Source organism: Phoca vitulina, unplaced genomic scaffold (genome assembly GCF_004348235.1).
Source record: "Phoca vitulina isolate PV1807 unplaced genomic scaffold, GSC_HSeal_1.0 scaffold71, whole genome shotgun sequence".
NCBI lineage: Eukaryota > Metazoa > Chordata > Mammalia > Carnivora > Phocidae > Phoca > Phoca vitulina.
In genome coordinates this window covers 1,779,262-1,795,415 of record NW_022589774.1, presented here as the reverse complement: position 1 = coordinate 1,795,415, position 16,154 = coordinate 1,779,262, and the positions used below count along the sequence as shown (strand labels likewise).

At 42.3% G+C, this 16,154-nt stretch overlaps 1 protein-coding gene across 1 annotated transcript in view; it reads right to left on the bottom strand.

Moving 5' to 3' along the window:
- The window catches only part of HSD11B1 (hydroxysteroid 11-beta dehydrogenase 1), a 62,197-nt gene that overhangs the window by 7,580 nt on the left and 38,463 nt on the right, over positions 1 to 16,154 (bottom strand). The window lies entirely within an intron of this gene.

The window sequence follows — 16,154 nt, the reverse complement described above, 5'->3', positions numbered from 1 at the left end:
TTTAAAGCATGAAGTCAAAGGCATAGATTATGAAAGAATATGTAAGTAGGTTCAAATATATAAAATTTAAAAGGCTTCAGAGTTCTGGAAATGCTCACCATTGCCTTCCTACACACATACCCTTCAAAAAGATTTTGCCTTCCCAGCCATAGAAGGCCAGGCTAGTGATAGCTAATATGCACAATGGCTTGAACATACATCGTGGTCTCTCAAGATATTGAAATAAGTGATGCAAGGATTCTAATTAGCTGCTGTTGGATTTTGAACTAAAAAGTCATGTAAGGTTGGGACTGGGGTAGACATTTCCAGCCATGGAAAAGGATAAGCAAACAGAAAAGCAGCCATATGGAACAAACAAAATTATCACAAAAATTGGAGCTAAATAGGAGCTAACATTTACTTAGCTCTTATGTGCTAGTCTCAAGGCTAAATAATTGCCTAAAGTTGCATAGTTAATGAGTAGGAGAACCAGGAGTCAAATCAGGATTCAAATTTAACTCTAGTGGCCCACAATTTCAAACAGTAGGGGATATTTTCTCAATAGAAGCCACTGTTTGTTTGTTTTTTTAAAGATTTTATTTATTTATTTGACAGAGAGAGACAGCGAGAGAGGGAACACAAGCAGGGGGAGTGGGAGAGGGAGAAGCAGGCTCCCCGCTGAGCAGGGAGCCTGATGCAGGACTCGATCCCAGGACCCTGGGATCATGACCCAAGCCGAAGGCAGATGCTTAACGACTGAGCCACTCAGGCGCCCCAGAAGACACTGTTCTTTATTTTATTTTATTTTAATTCCAGTATAGCTAACGTACAGTGTTATATTAGTTTCAGGTGTCCAATATAGTGATTCAACAATTCTATACATCACTCAGTCAGAAGCCACTCTTCTTTGTTTGAGTATTTTTCAGAAGCCATGTGTTAAATCCAGCCATTCCTGAGTTGGTGAAGATTCTCTCTGCTTGACAATTAAGCCCCCAAATAGGCAAAACTTATGAATAGTGTTATTATTTTCACTTCTAAGCTGACAGATGAGGCTACCCATAGGGCTACTCACTACTAGTCCCTTTGTGTTAGTTTCCTAGGGCTGCCATACAAAATTACCATAAACTTGGTGGCTTGAGGAGACAAAAATTTATTCTCTCATAGTTCTGGAGACTATAAGTTCAAAACCAAGGTATCAGCAGGGCCATGTTCTCTCCAAAGGCTCAAGTGGAGAATCCTTCCTTGTTTCTGCAAGCTTCTGATGGCTGCTCCCAGTCTTAGGCATTCCTTGGCTTATCGATGCATCACTCCAATCTCTGCCTCCATCTTCACATGGCCTTCTCCAATTTTGTCTGTGTCTTACTTTTCTTATTAGGATGCTTGCCATTGGATTTAGGCCCACCTATATAACCTGGGATGATCTCATCTTGAGATCCTTACCTTTATTACATCTGTAAAGACCTTTTTTCATATAAGGTCATATTCACAGGTTCCAGGTTGACATAACAGCTCACTATGCCCTTCTAGATGATAATAAAGATATTGTTTGTGGTATTTTATGTATCTGTCCAGGTAGCAACAGGGATGCAGAAGCAAGAGACCATGTGAACGTATAGTCTGAATTCCTGTAGCAGTGATTTTTGTCCCACTATGGGAACTTAGTGTATCCCACTTTCTGTCTTTAATTATGCCTTAGGTTATGCTCAAAGCACAAAAAAGATCTTGAATTGTTTTGCACAAGAAGAGGAGAGATTTTTGTTGGTGGTGGTGTTTTGTTTGTTTTTTGTTCCAGAGAGGAGGGTGAGAGAAGAGAGAAAGGGAAAGAGGAAGAGAGGAGAGAGGTAGAGAAACAGCAGGACATGGCAGAAAATTTCCTGAAAAATTCACCGGATAGATGCATGGTTTAAAAAAATATTTTTAAAAGATTTTATTTATTTATTTGAGAGAGAGAGAGAGAGAGAGAGAGAGCACGAGTGGGTAGAGGGGCAAAGGGAGAGGGAGAAGCAGACTCCCTACTGAGCAGGGAGCCTGATGCAGGGCTCCATCCCAGGACCCCAGGATCATGACCTGAGCTGAAGGTAGACCCTGAACCGACTGAGCCACCCAGGCGCCCCTAAAAAAATATTTTTAAATGGTGAAGAAAAATACTGAATTATTGGACAAGGGTCAAGACTGGACAAAGACTGTTGAAAACTCTTTAACCTTTACTATGAAAACTATGCATGAGGTACACTGCAACTGTCATTGACATTCATTATAACCAAATTTTATCTCTTAGATTTTGTGACCTGCCATTGATCTGCAAACCTTTAAACCAGTAATTCTCATATTTAAATATGGAGAGATGGGGCACCTGGCCTGCTCAGTTGGTAGAGCACCCAAATCTTGATCTCAGGGTTGTAAGTTCAAGCCCCAGGTTGGGTATAGAGATTACTTAAAAATAATAAAATCTTAAAAAAAACCAAACAAACCCAAATATGGAAAGAACCTGCAGATTTGAGTCTATTTCCCTCCCAGAGTCTTCTAGTCTGTATTCTGGGGTGAGGGCTGCATTGAAGGTCTTTATCCATAAAGCAGATTTATGGTGGGCTTTGAGGGTGGATGTGGGAGCAGGAGATGCATGGTGACATAAACTCATTGAACCTGATCTAGGAACTCCCAGAAGAAAGGGGGAGGGAAGGTCTTTGGAAGGGACTGAAGTCTTGTGATAGCAGCTGGGTGAGCTATCATTAAATTATGAGTTATTGTGTCTCTTTAAAGCCCAAACTAGTGTGACCTGGGAAACCATGTGTCCCAAATCTAAACTGGATATTTAGGTGAAGAAAGATATGGGACTAGCCAGGAAACTTCAGACTTCACCTTCAGGAGGTAGGTTGTGAACTCTGCTTTGACGACAGAGGTACAGAAGGGCCAGGGAAGTGGGGATGGCTTGTACAAAGACTAGAGGTGGGGATGAGTTAGTTCTAATGAGAAGCTAGTAGAACAGGAAAAATAATAACACAGTTCATTATATTTTCTCCTCTTCGAAAGTATAGGCTAATAAGCACTTGTCCAAAAGCCATAGGGCCTGATGTGTTAAGGAATTCAGAATTATTTTTGGATTTTAGGAGGTGATATGGGGTTTATACAGTATATTACATAACACTCCTAGTAGAGTCTGGGGAGGCATGCTGTAAGCAAACACATTATTATTTCTGCACTAAAATATTTGAAAGTTCACACTGAGATAAAAGCTTTAAGTAGCTTCCCTTCAGTTCAAGTTAAATTAACTACAGAGAATTAATTATGGGTAAAAAATCCTTAGTGTTCCGAGCTCCCCCCGCCACCAACCCTGACCCCCAGCCCATAGCTTTTTGGATTTTGGAGCTGCAGATAAAGGATTTTGCAAACCAGTCTAGGCTCACTAAAGAAAAGCTGAAACATATCAAAAAGTAGAAAAAAGAGATAAGAAGGGAGAAACACTCCTAGGTGCTTGCTATTCCAAAAACAACCCTGGCGCATTTCATTCAAGTCTGTTTTCTATTCACGAAGCTGTTCTTAAACATTTTCCCACATTATGCTGATTCGCTTGTGTGAGGGAACCTCTGCATTCTGCTATATGTAAAATATAATTAGAAGTTTCAGAAAACAGAAAAGGGCAAGGCCCCTCTAAAAACCCAGATTTTTATTTTTTAGAAAGGTTCTGTGAGTTAAGGGGCCCTGGCCAAGATGGAATAAATAACATGTAACAGGATGTTAAAAATTGACTTCTCCTGCTCTAGTTTTAGCTGAGGTTCAAAGGCTGAGAGCAAACTGGCAAATGCCTCCATCTTCTGAAGGGAGCTTCCAGATTGCCTGCACACTTACATAGTGGTGGTAACACAGAGAAGCAAAACCTGAAAAACCCCAAAACCAAAAATGTGTTTGCAGCATGTAGACCCTCAACTACCCCGAGGGAAGAACGGGCCTGAAGGCACAGAGGCCAGAGGGAATGGAGTAGGGGGAGGAAATGAGCCGCGTCTCAGTGACCTTCCAAGGAGAAAGGGTGGGCCTTCCCCTCCTGTCCATTCCTGTGAGAGAAGCTCCAAGGGCACCTCATGGAGAGCTTGTCCCGAGGAGTTTGAGGGGCACCAAGGACTGGGGTTTGACCCAACCCGAGAGGCAAGGCCACTACAGAGCGGGTGCCAAACTGTGTCATACAGAAGGGAAGGAAGGCTTCCACCCGGCCCACAACTCCGCTTGCCACCACCCTAGGGGTTTTGTCCTAGCGCTCGTCCCTTCTTCCCCAGAGTCATTTCCAATCCTGTCCCAAAGGACAGCCCCAAATGGTGAGTGTATCCCCCTGTATTCCCACTGAACTCCCAGGGCCTCTGAGGGAAAGACATCACATAAGCACCTGCTGCCCAAATCACAAGAGGACTAGCAGTGTTCCAGCAGAGGGTTTCCTAAAGAACCCACAAAAACAGCCCATGCAAGAGTCGGGTTCAGAGAGCATGAGCTTTGGACATTTGCTGTGGTCAGAGCTCAGTGGTAGATTAGCCGGGTGCCAGCCAAGTAAGGCCTTACCTAACCTGAACCTCCCTTCTTCCCTGTGCCCCCCTCTTTTCTTTCAAACAAGAGGGGCTAGAGGGAGCTTGGTAAGTGAGGAGGAGATAGGGAACGGGAGGAAGAGCTGAACCCATCTCTTTCCTAGAGGCAGGCTCAAGCTTGATCAGGGGAGAAGCTTTAGTGAAATTACTTGTGACCGGACATTTTAATTACTGAAGTGAGACCTTTCTTGAGACTAGAGGCAGCCAGAGGACCTTTTATGATCCTAGAGCACTGCCATCTGCCTGCCATCACATCCAGGTTCAGGGATGAGCTAACCCATAAATGGGTCTGCGGAAAAGAATAAAGTTGTTTTCCGATTGCAGCCCGCAAGATTCACTTGTTCAACTACCAGTTAGAAAACATGCCAGAGTATGAGCTTAATGAAATCAAATGAACAAGTAAATAAATGTACTAATTTGCATGAAACTGTCATGAAAGTGGGGGGGTAGAAGCCTGAGTGCTTCTGCCCAAGGTTAAGTTTTATTTGTGGGGGGGTGGGGGTGGGGGGAAATGGAGTCATCACGGCAGAACAGATCTATGTCAGCTCCATTTCTCTCCTGGGAAGTTTTAGACCGCAGAGAAACAGAGCTCTGGCTATCATATTTTCTGAAGCAAAATATGGGACATGGAGTCTGACAAGTAAGAGTGCAGACTTGGTGATGAATGGGACATACTGTTTGCAATTAGCTCTGTCCCAGAAACGCTGGGACTTCGCCACTGTAGGAACAGCAAGAGCCAGAGGGCTGGCAGCTTAGCTGTGTGCTGGAGCTTGTTAGCTGAGAAGAAGAGGTCAAAAGCAGGCCTCAGTGCTTTTGTTCATCCACTCCACACCCTCCATCCCCAACTGCCCCGCTGAGATTTTGAAATTACAGTATTTCCATTTCAAAGGCAGATTTTAAACTGCTTGAATTGAGAGCTCCAAAGAAAGTGTGCAGGATGGAAAAGCTTCATTTCTGCCTGCCTTCAGACTTTCAGTGACCCCAGGCAAATGTGCCACGTCTTCTACTGAGCGAGCCCGAAATTGGGGTTCACCATGCCCTGGTGGCTTCGAGGCTGGGAACTCATCCTGGATTCAGCCGCTTTTATCCAGCTCTTCCTAAAAAAATGTCCTGAGCTTGGCCCCTCAGGGTCTAACCTCTTCAGTTGTTTGGGTTGAATCAGGTTCTAAAGATAAATCCATCTTTCTACTCCAGGCTTTGGAGAACCTGGGGTGTCATTGTAAGTAGTGAGACAACCCACAGCCCAGTGGTAATTGAAGCAATGGGAATGAATGGCGATGCCCAGAGAGAGTATGTTGAGTGAGAAGGGAAGAGGACTCAGGATGGAAAGAATCTTAAGGAAACCCACAGTAAGACTTTGGGATGAAGAACTGAGACAAGGCATTCAGGGTGGCCAGAGGACATGACACCCGGTGCCAGGGGTGGGGGAGGTGGGGGGCTATGGGGGGTGGGGGGGGGTTTGGCAGAACACAAAAGAGGAGTGTATGGTGTTGAAACAGTGCAAAATGCAGCAGAGATAAGTAAGATAAAACCTGTTAACTAGGTTTTGCAAGACAAAAGCTTTTCTGTGCAGGTACAAGGCCATGAAATGTGGTTCCTCCTATTGTCCTGGGCATGAACGCATCTCCCAAGATGAGAATAAAAGAGTAGATTTCAAGAGCCCCCACAGTTGAAGGGTGGGCCCTACTAGTTCCACTAGCATTACCTAATCACCCACATCCAGCCTAAATAGTTGTGCTTGGAGAAAGGAGAGTTGTCATTATCATGTGTGTTCATCCACTGGGGGTCAGGGAGGCATTTGCATTCCCATCACAAAAGAGCCTTTAAGATTATTTGGAGACCTTTGCAAGTGTCCACTGGAGTTTGGGAACTACTTGAGTGCATTGTGGGATCAAGTATATTGATAAGCATCAGGCTTCTCAGAAACCAAATGTGGAGCCCGTGGAGAGGAGCTGGCCTGGGGTCACCTGCCCAGGGATGGTGGGGTGGACTGGGCCAAGCGGGATGGGCTGACCAAAGCCTTGGAGCTGAGGAAGAGGCCAAAGGGAGTGAGCTGGAGGAAGTATTAGCACATATCCTACATGAGATCTCCAAGGACCCCATGAGAAAGCCCCACAAAATCCACCCTCATACCTCTTCCAAGTCACTAGATCCCAGGATTTTTTTTTTCTTTTGAAATAATTTCAAACTTAAAGAGTTGCAAGAATAGTACAAAGGACCTCTCCCTTCCCCTTCCTGAATCATTTGGGAGTAATTGCTGTAATTGAGGTAATTGCTGACCCAATGTCCTATGGCCCTCAATATGTTAGCGTGCATTTCCTACATGGAGGGACATTCTCAGACAAAACCACAACGCAACTATCAAAATGTGGAAAGTAATTTGTTGGTTTCCTAGACCTGCCGTAACAAATTACTACAAGCTGGCTGCCTTAAGAGAACACAAATTTATTCTTTCACAGTTCTGGAGACCAGAAGTCTGAAATCAAGGTGTTGGCAGGGCTTCATGCCCTCCAAAGGTTCTAGGGGAGAGAGAATCCTCCCTTGCTTCCTCTAGCTTCTAGTGGCTGTCAGCATTCCTCATGGCTATATCACTCCAAACTCTGCCTCTCTCTTCACACAGCTCTCTCCTTCTGTCCATGTCTTCTCTTCTGTCTAAGGACACTTACCGTTGGATTTAGAGCCCACCCAGGTCACCCAGGATGACCTCATCTCAAAATCCTTAACTTAATTACAGCTGCAATGACCATTTTTCCAAATAACGTCACATATATAGGTTCAGGGAGTTAGGACATAGACGCATCTTTTTGAGGGTCACCATTCAACCTACTACAATATTTTGTAGGGTGGTAGGGTGTTTTGGTTTTTATTTAGTTTTGTTTTTATTTTAGATAATGACCACCCCAACAGTTGTTAGGTGCTATCTCATTGTGGTTTGGATCTACATTTCTTGGATAATTAGTGATGTCTAGCATCTTTTCATATACCCATTGGCCATTTGTATGTCTTCTTTGGAGAAATGTCTATTCAAGTCCTTTGTTCATTTTTGAATCATTGTTTTTCTGTTGTTGAGTAGAGTGGCACTTAAGACTGTATAAATACCGTGTTCTTATTAAATTTTACCTACTAGTTTTGGCATCCACTGATGCTTTCTGGCTGAATTATTACTAATTTTTTAATTATTACTAATTATTTCTAATTTCATCACTCCTATATTTCTCATTTAGCTTTCTATTATATGGAAATGCCTTCTCCACTCCCCATTTGTTCATGTATTTATTTATCTTGTGGATTTTTATTGTATCTTACAGGTTATAATCTGTTATTGTCATTGTTTATTTGAATGTTCCAATGGTTCCAGGTTGCAGATTGACTTATAATATTCAGCTGAGCCAATTAGATACCTCTTCTTTTGGAGGGGGGGATTTGGAGTTGGGAGATTGAGAGACCAGAAGGGCTGGCCCTGGGGCAGAAGTTCAAAGCATAACAAGAGCCGTTAGGCTGAGAAAAGGGCTGTGGCAGCCAGGTTGAAGCAGGTGCCAAATGAAGCAGAGGCTAATGGCAGAAGAAAGGGGAGCAGGTGTGCTGAGACAAGCAGGTATGGCAGAGCCATGCTATCTCTGGGAGAGCCTGGCCTGGCCGGATTGCCTGGCAGTGTCTCAGCTACAGTTGCCATAAGGCCAGCTACCTCCCCAGGGATGGGCTGAGACAGGTGTAGGTCCAATGTGGGCCAGTGATCTGGCCCCCCTTCAAAATAATATTCTTTAAATATTGTTGAACCTTTATTTAATGTTACTTGCTTTTCTAATGCTAGAAATAAAGGATTTATTATATGCACCTATTACATGGGAGTTCCTGAACCAGACAACTTTGTGGGGAAATAGGAAATAATTTAAAACCTGTATAATAAAATGGACTATGCATTCATTGGATCCTGAACTTTCAGTTGGCTGTGATGGCCGAGTGTTGGTAGCTTTGCTCGCAGATTGGTAGACAACCTGGAAAAAATCCTCCAGGAAATGTTTTCCTACATACATCTGTGACTGGATTGATGGTTATATCTTGATAGATTCTCAACATTATGTCTGCTGAATGAAATGATGGAAGCACTTCAGAGGCTATTGATACATATTGCCAAATTGCTTTAGACAAAATGAACAATGAGGGACTAGACTTTTAAAGATCAGTGGTGGAAACCATTTAAAACAAAACAAAACAAAACATACTCTTCCCCACCAGGAGTATATGAGAATGTCCAGCTCACAGCTACTCTGTGGAGGGAACACAGTTCTCAGCAATTGACAATTTTGTAGGCAAACAAACACCCAAACAAAACAACAAAAATCAACACTCCACTCCCACCATGGCATTTAGTAGTTTGAATTTGGTAATGCAGTAGTTTCAGTCACTTGAATTTGCTTGTTTACTTGTGAGATTGAGCACAATCTCTGTCTCCCCTCCCCCCCAAGTCCACCATTATGGGAGGAGAAATATTTTGGTTCCAGTTACCATATAGAGCCCAATCCCTTACTTTTTGTTTTAAAAAATTATTCTAATTTTTCTAATTATCCCAAGCTCATTGTGTAATAAACAGCTCTGAAGTCTATAAAATGAAAGGTAAAAGCCCCTTTCTTTAAACACAGTTGGGTTCATACTATATATACTGTTCTCTAAATTACTTTTCTTTCAAACATTATTTTTATAGTCAGTATGTGTAAAAACTTACATAGTATTTCACTTCTTTTTTTTTTTTAATGTTTTATTTATTTATTCATGAGAGTCAGAGAGAGAGAGAGAGAGAGAGAGAGAGAGAGGCAGAGGCAGAGGGAGAAGCAGGCTCCCCGCCTAGCAGGGAGCCCGATGCAGGACTCGATCCCAGGACCCCGGGATCATGACCTGAGCCGAAGGCAGACGCTTAACCATCTGAGCCACCCAGGCGCCCCATAGTATTTCACTTCTAAAGTAATTTAGAAACCTATCGCTAGTGGTGGATATTCAGATTTCTTTCAGTTTTTTAATAACTATAAGCAATGGAACGATCATTTACACTGGAATGTGGGCTCCACAATGATGCCCCTTGCCTTGCCTTCCTTGTTCCCTGCCATAGCCTTGGCATCTGGCACTGTGTGTGGCTCAGAGTGGCCCCGCGATTCATATTTTTTTGAATAAATGAATGACTGTATTTCGCGAACTCTTTTGCAAGTTTATGCATAGAATAAATTTCTCAGTTGTAAAGTTATGCTCTCTCTCCCCAGGCCTTCCTCATCTTGAAATATCTTAAATGGACCTCTACTTACTTAAATCAATACTTATTTCAGCAGGAATTCCCCTTGGTTCAAACCAACTGTCTAAAGGTCTGTATTCATACCATGTCAAATTCACTTTTCACTTTATTAATTTTATACTTAGCTGAGTTTAAAAGATATGCCTTTGTCAACATTTGCAACAAGAAGCTGCATATGAAATCAATTAGGTGTATTTATTATTAGAAAAGTTTTGCTAACATCTCGACGGGCAGGGGCATGGGAAAACAATTCACAGAATAGAAAATATTAATATCCCATAAACACATGAAAATGTAATTAATTCACTATTGGCCTGACTTTTATTAAATATCCACTATAGGCCATGTGCTGCTGTAGGAAATAAGATATAATGGAATAAAAAATAGAACACCACTGCTCTCAAAGGGACAGGGACCTCACATTCCATGTCACAAATAAAAAAAAAAAATTAAAATTATGACTACTAAACACCTTTTTCTTGTACCTACAAACTTGTCAATTGCCGAAAACTTTGTGAACTCTGCAAAGTAGGTGTGAAAGGAATACTCGTGTCTATACTTAGGGTGGGAACGGGGCATGATACTCATATTCATCTAAATTTGTTTTTATTTTTGCATATTTAAAAAGTCTAGTCTTTTTGGGGCACCTGGGTGGCTCAGTCGTTAAGCGTCTGCCTTCGGCTGAGGTCATGATCCCAGGGTCCTGGGATCGAGCCCCGCATCGGGCTCCCTGCTCAGTGGGGAGTCTGCTTCTCCCTCTCCCACTCCCCCTGCTTGTGTTCCCTCTCTCGCTGTGTCTCTCTCTGTCGAATAAATAAATAAATGAAATCTTAAAAAAAAAATAGTCTAGTCTTTTATTTTTCCTTTTATCTAAAGCAGTTTGGAAATATGTACCAAAAGCCTTCAAAACGTTTCTATCATTTCACCCAGTAAATCTAGTACTAAGAATTTATCAAGGAAATAATCATCATCTTAGCCACACATTTACATAGAAGACATTTATTACAGGATTTCTAAAATAGCAAAACATTGAAAGGAACCTAAATGTCTGGCAATAGGAAAATAATTGTTTTATATCTCTATCTCTATCGGAAAGAAATTCTCCAAAATATTGGCATGGTTATGGATGGTTTTTACTTTCAGTTTTATACTTTTCTTTTCAGATATTCATAGAGTGTGTGTGTGTGTGTGTGTGTGTGTGTGAATTTTCAAATTATGGAAACATTTAAGAAAGTTGTTGGGGGCATTGCTCTTTTCATTACTTTGTGCATGTACTTCACAGTCTTTTATGAGAAATTTATTTCAGATATTATTTGCTTCCTATAGTACCTCCTTCTTTTGAATAGAATCTTATCTATATACTGATCCTCTTCTTTTTTTTTTTGTTAAGAAAGTTCAAGAGGGGGCGCCTGGATGGCTCAGTTGGTTGAGCGACTGCCTTCGGCTCAGGTCATGATCCTGGAGTCCCGGGATCGAGTTCCACATCGGGCTCCCTGCTCAGCGGGGAATCTGCTTCTCCCTCTGACGCTCCCCCCTCTCATGTGCTCTCTCTCTCTCTCTCAAATAAATAAATAAATAAATCTTAAAAAAAAAAAAAAAAAAAGAAAGTTCAAGAGGTATGGGGCACCTGGGTAGTTCAGTTGGTTAAGCATCTACCTTTAGCTCAGGTCACGATCCCGGGGTCCTGGGAGCGAGTCCTGCATTGGGCTCCCTGCTCAGCGGGGAGTCTGCTTTGCTTTTCCCTCTCCCTCTGCCCCCACCTGACTCGTGCTCTCTTTCTCTCTGTCAAATAAATAAAATCTTTAAAAAAAAATTCAAGAGGCGGGGTGCCTGGGTGGCTCAGTCGTTAAGTGTCTGCCTTCGGCTCAGGTCATGATCCCAGGGTCCTGGGATTGAGCCCCGCATCAGGCTCCCTGCTCAGCGAGAAGCCTGCTTCTCCCTCTCCCACTCCCCCTGCTTGTGTTCCCTCTCTCACTGTCTCTCTCTCTGTCAAATAAATAAATAAAATCTTTAAAAAAAAAAAAATTCAAGAGGCAAATTTGGAAACTTAAGCACTGCATCTACGTAGAGTCTAATTTTGGCATTTTTAAATACTTCTTTTTTTGTTTTTTGGGTTTATTGTAGTTGACACAAAACGTTACATTAGTTTCAGGTGTACAACATAGTGATTCAGCAGGTCTTATATTCTTCTTTTCTTCAGATCTAGTTTTCTATTTGTATATTGCAAATAGAGTGTATTTGTTCTAAGCCTTCTCAAACTCCTCAGTAAGTAAATGTAAAGACATGATGGTAGAACCCTCCTATTTTCACCAAGAAATGCACTGGAACAAAATCAATAGTCTAGCGGGGTTAAGTAGACATGATGACTTAAGCTCTAACCAGCCTTTCAAGGGGAAAAGGTGGACCAGTGGTTGTCATGGATAGCATTACCTTGTTCTCAACCTGTGCTACATTGTTACTGTCTTCAGTAAGGAGTCATCTTTCCCCCTTGCAAATCTCCACTTGCCCCTTTTGCAGGGCTGGTACAACAATGAACCCGAAGATGAGTCCAACAGATTCTGTCTCAATCCTTTAGGTTTGCCTAAACACAACCTCTTGAATTTAGGCAACCATGGCTCCTGAAATTTTTATGTACAGGTTGTTGATTCTTCCTTGAATCTCTTTTTTGGCCTTCTTCCAGACCCTGTAGGTGACATATCTATAAATGCACATACCTTATCTCCCCCTGTCTCCCCCCCATTCTCCTCAAAATAGTCCAAGTTTGCAGCAGCACTTGCGTCCTGCCCACGTAAATACCTCTATTCACGTGTATAAACATTTCCACTCACCTTGGAAAGTGTGGTTCCTGAAAATTACTTCTGAGGTTATTGGATTTAAGGGCAAAGATTCATCTTAGAAAAATATAAAACAATTGGGTGAGGGGATAAATCACCCCTTCCTACTCTAGTTCCTAGGCCCCTTTGCATCCAAGACCTTGACCTTGACCCCTCCTCTTCCCACCGCACTCCAAGGCATATCCATACACTGAGGCATTGTCTGCCTTTCAAGAAAAAGTGGGTATGCAGAGCTGAAGGCAGGGATGAGATTAACATCTGTATATTCTTGTCTTGATGCAAAACACCATTACGGGTATTCCAAATCCTGTTAGTTGATATGTGTAGTTGAGAAACCTGTTTTATTCTTTTCCCCCCTCTTTGTAATGTTGAATTCTTGAAGTAGGTTTAGACCACACAGGCAGCCCGTAACACACAAACAGGTTAAGGTCCAACAAGTGACTTCATACACTGATTTGAGTTTTCCCACGAAAGCATTGTCTTATGAGGTATTTGCCCCTGGCTAGTCATCTCATAATACGCCTGAAATATTATACATCTACGTAAAAAAATATATGAAGCAATGCTGGGAACGAGTAAACCAGAAAAGGAATACATTTGAATAAGACTTTAAAAAGTACATACAGAAAGTTGATCTTTTCAGAAGAGGATTTACTTGGAAAATAATGAATAGGTAACCGGAGACACTTAGGGAGCTCAGAAAGAGAGCTCTGGGCATTCCGAGGCGACTGGCAAGGTTCTCTTATTGCTTTAGTTTTTCATTTTGAATATTTAAAGAAACCCAGGATTTTATTATGTGCGGTTGCACTTCAAAATATGTCTTACGTTTTTCTTGCTACAGAAGAATCAGTATCCCTACACTTAATGCTGGCCCGGTTCGGTTAGCCTTTGTATTATAATTGGTGTTAGTAGTGTCTGTATCACCAATAAAGCTAAAAAAGAGAGAGGGGGAGGAAGTAGAATTTTAAAGGTAATTTTCCAAAATGTATTGGATAAGAGGAAAAGGAAAGGGTCTGGCGAGAACTGACAAGGACTTCATGTGAGGTGAGGTCCCGGAGAGGAGAAGGGGGCGAGAGGATTGCAGGCTTTGTTCAGGAGTCCCGAGGGGTAGAGAAGCAGCCTTAGAAGTTGGATTCTGGCTGTCGTGCATGTGACTGATGTGATGGCATCACCCCCGGTTACAGGGTTCACAGAGCCAAGGGGTATGAAAATGCAGTGACCTTTACTTTTTGAAAATTGAACCTAAGTCAAGATGACCCATTTTGATTAATGGCCGATAAACTTTTTCCAGATGTTTTCAACTGTTCTTTGCCCAATTCAAAGTGATTTCTTTTCCAGTCACATTGGAGTAGTAATATCTCTGTCTCTGTTTGTTTCACAAATACCATCTAGGCATCCTCTTTCTGTACTTCCCCTTGCCCCACTGTGTACCGCACTGCTGCCTGATGGAAGGGGTTTTGTTTGTATGACGGACCTTGAATCTGGAAAGATCAAGTCTGGAGTGTGAGTGTAGGGTGTGCAGAAGGCACATGGGGTGACCTGGAGGGAGACACCCCTAGTTGTTTATCAACATCGGTGTCTTTCGCAGAACTAGAACCCCTGGTTTTCAGCTGGACACAAATCCACTTTGAATAAAGACCACGACAGCCACCAGCTGTGGCAGAAGAGGAGTCTACAGCTTTCAGGTTGTATCCTTCTTTCTCCATTTTCTGTAGTTAGAATTCTGATTCGTGCTAATAATGAACCATCCTGAACACACAGGTGAGGATAACGCCCCAGGGATGGCAGGTCTGAGACAGAGAGGTTCCTGGACAACTTCCTGGGACAGAACTACCATTATCAGTCTTGGACTGCTTACTCCAGGCTGCTTTATGAGAGAAAAATAGATTTTTATTTGTGTAAGCCAGTGTAAATGTGGGTGTTTGTTACAGTAGCTCAACTCATAGCCAAACTAGCACGTGGTGGAAGGAGGGGAGACTAATCAATGTAACTAGATATTATATATACATAGAAGCTTGATCAGTAGGTGCCCTAAACATGGGTGGATGTGTACGGTAAGGAAACTCCCAGAGGCAGCAATAGTGTCTCGATGCTAAAGCATATTTAAAGCTGAGGCTTTAAAGAATGTATTAAAAGTATAGGATTTCTATGTAATGCAATGCCTGGAAATGCACTGGGGATAAAAAACAATTGCTTATCGTCATAATTCAATAAACGACTTAATGCATTCCCTGGAAGGAATGACTAAAAATCCATCCCAATACTCTTTGGCTGACCTTAGGATCAATTTGAGGATTAGCATCCCACATTTGTGGAATTCAGATTTTAAGGATGAAGGATTAATGAATGCGCTTACTGAATGTTTAAAAAATATAGCATAGAACAGAAGACTTCATCAGCTAGGGAGAGAAAGCAGTGTCTGTACCTTGCAAGTTCACAGACATGTTTCAAAGCAAACAGGCTGAACTCTTTGGGCTATACAAATAGCAGATGTGAAGGATAGTCGTTGAACTAGATTTCCATCTCTGAGTCCACACACATTATGAAGCGACTTTTGGTAGGTGTAGAAGATGTGTGGAAGCAGGGGTTATCAGACTTTCCATCATGCCCTTGGACTTCTACAGTAATTCTTGTTCCTTCTGAGACCATTAAGACACCGTGTACATTATAGAAAGTTACGTTTCTCTAGCCAAAGATGAAGCACACTCTTTGCCTAGAGTGGATATATTATTTAATCAACTTAAATCATTAAAGCCACCTACACCATGACTGATGTGAGGGTTTTGGCCAATGCCTAGGATGGATTGGGGATGTGCCCAGCACCCTCCCACTCAGTATGCATCCGGAAGCTCTCCCTTCCTTTCAGCCTGGAGAGAGGCTGTGTCTGGGGAGGGGTGGGGAGTCTGTGTTGTCTGGGAAGCACAGGGATGCATATCAATCACTCTGTTTGGCGGGTAGCACAGACACACTGCCCTTTTATCCCATCACTATGCAGGCCTTTCCTGTCCAGGAAATAGAATTCTTTACAACATAGATGGTGTTCTTAGTTACAGTAATAGCTCGTAATAGTTTGTGAAATACTTAAGAGTTACAAAGTCTTCAGGTTATTTGTTTTTACATTGCCAAGAACCACATTTAGATTGCAGATTTTAATCCCGGTGTTTGCCACATCCTTCTGACTAATCAACAAATAGGTGTGGGACGTCTCTCTGGACCCATGACAAAACGAATCCCCCGTTTTAGCTGGAAACTCTCTAGCTCTTTATTGGTGATAACTTCTGATACTACCACCATCCAAAGAGTCAACGACCTTTCTTGGTCACACAGTGTTCTCTTCATGAATCTAACTCTGTACACACTCTCTCCCTACCCCGTTGGTGTTTCAATAGGACTTTAAGGTAATAAGTTCAGGTTTTGGAGAACACTCCCAGTTTAGGCAGGTCTGCTAATACGGTGTATTTATTTCTGTTCTTCATTTCATTTTGCCTTAGC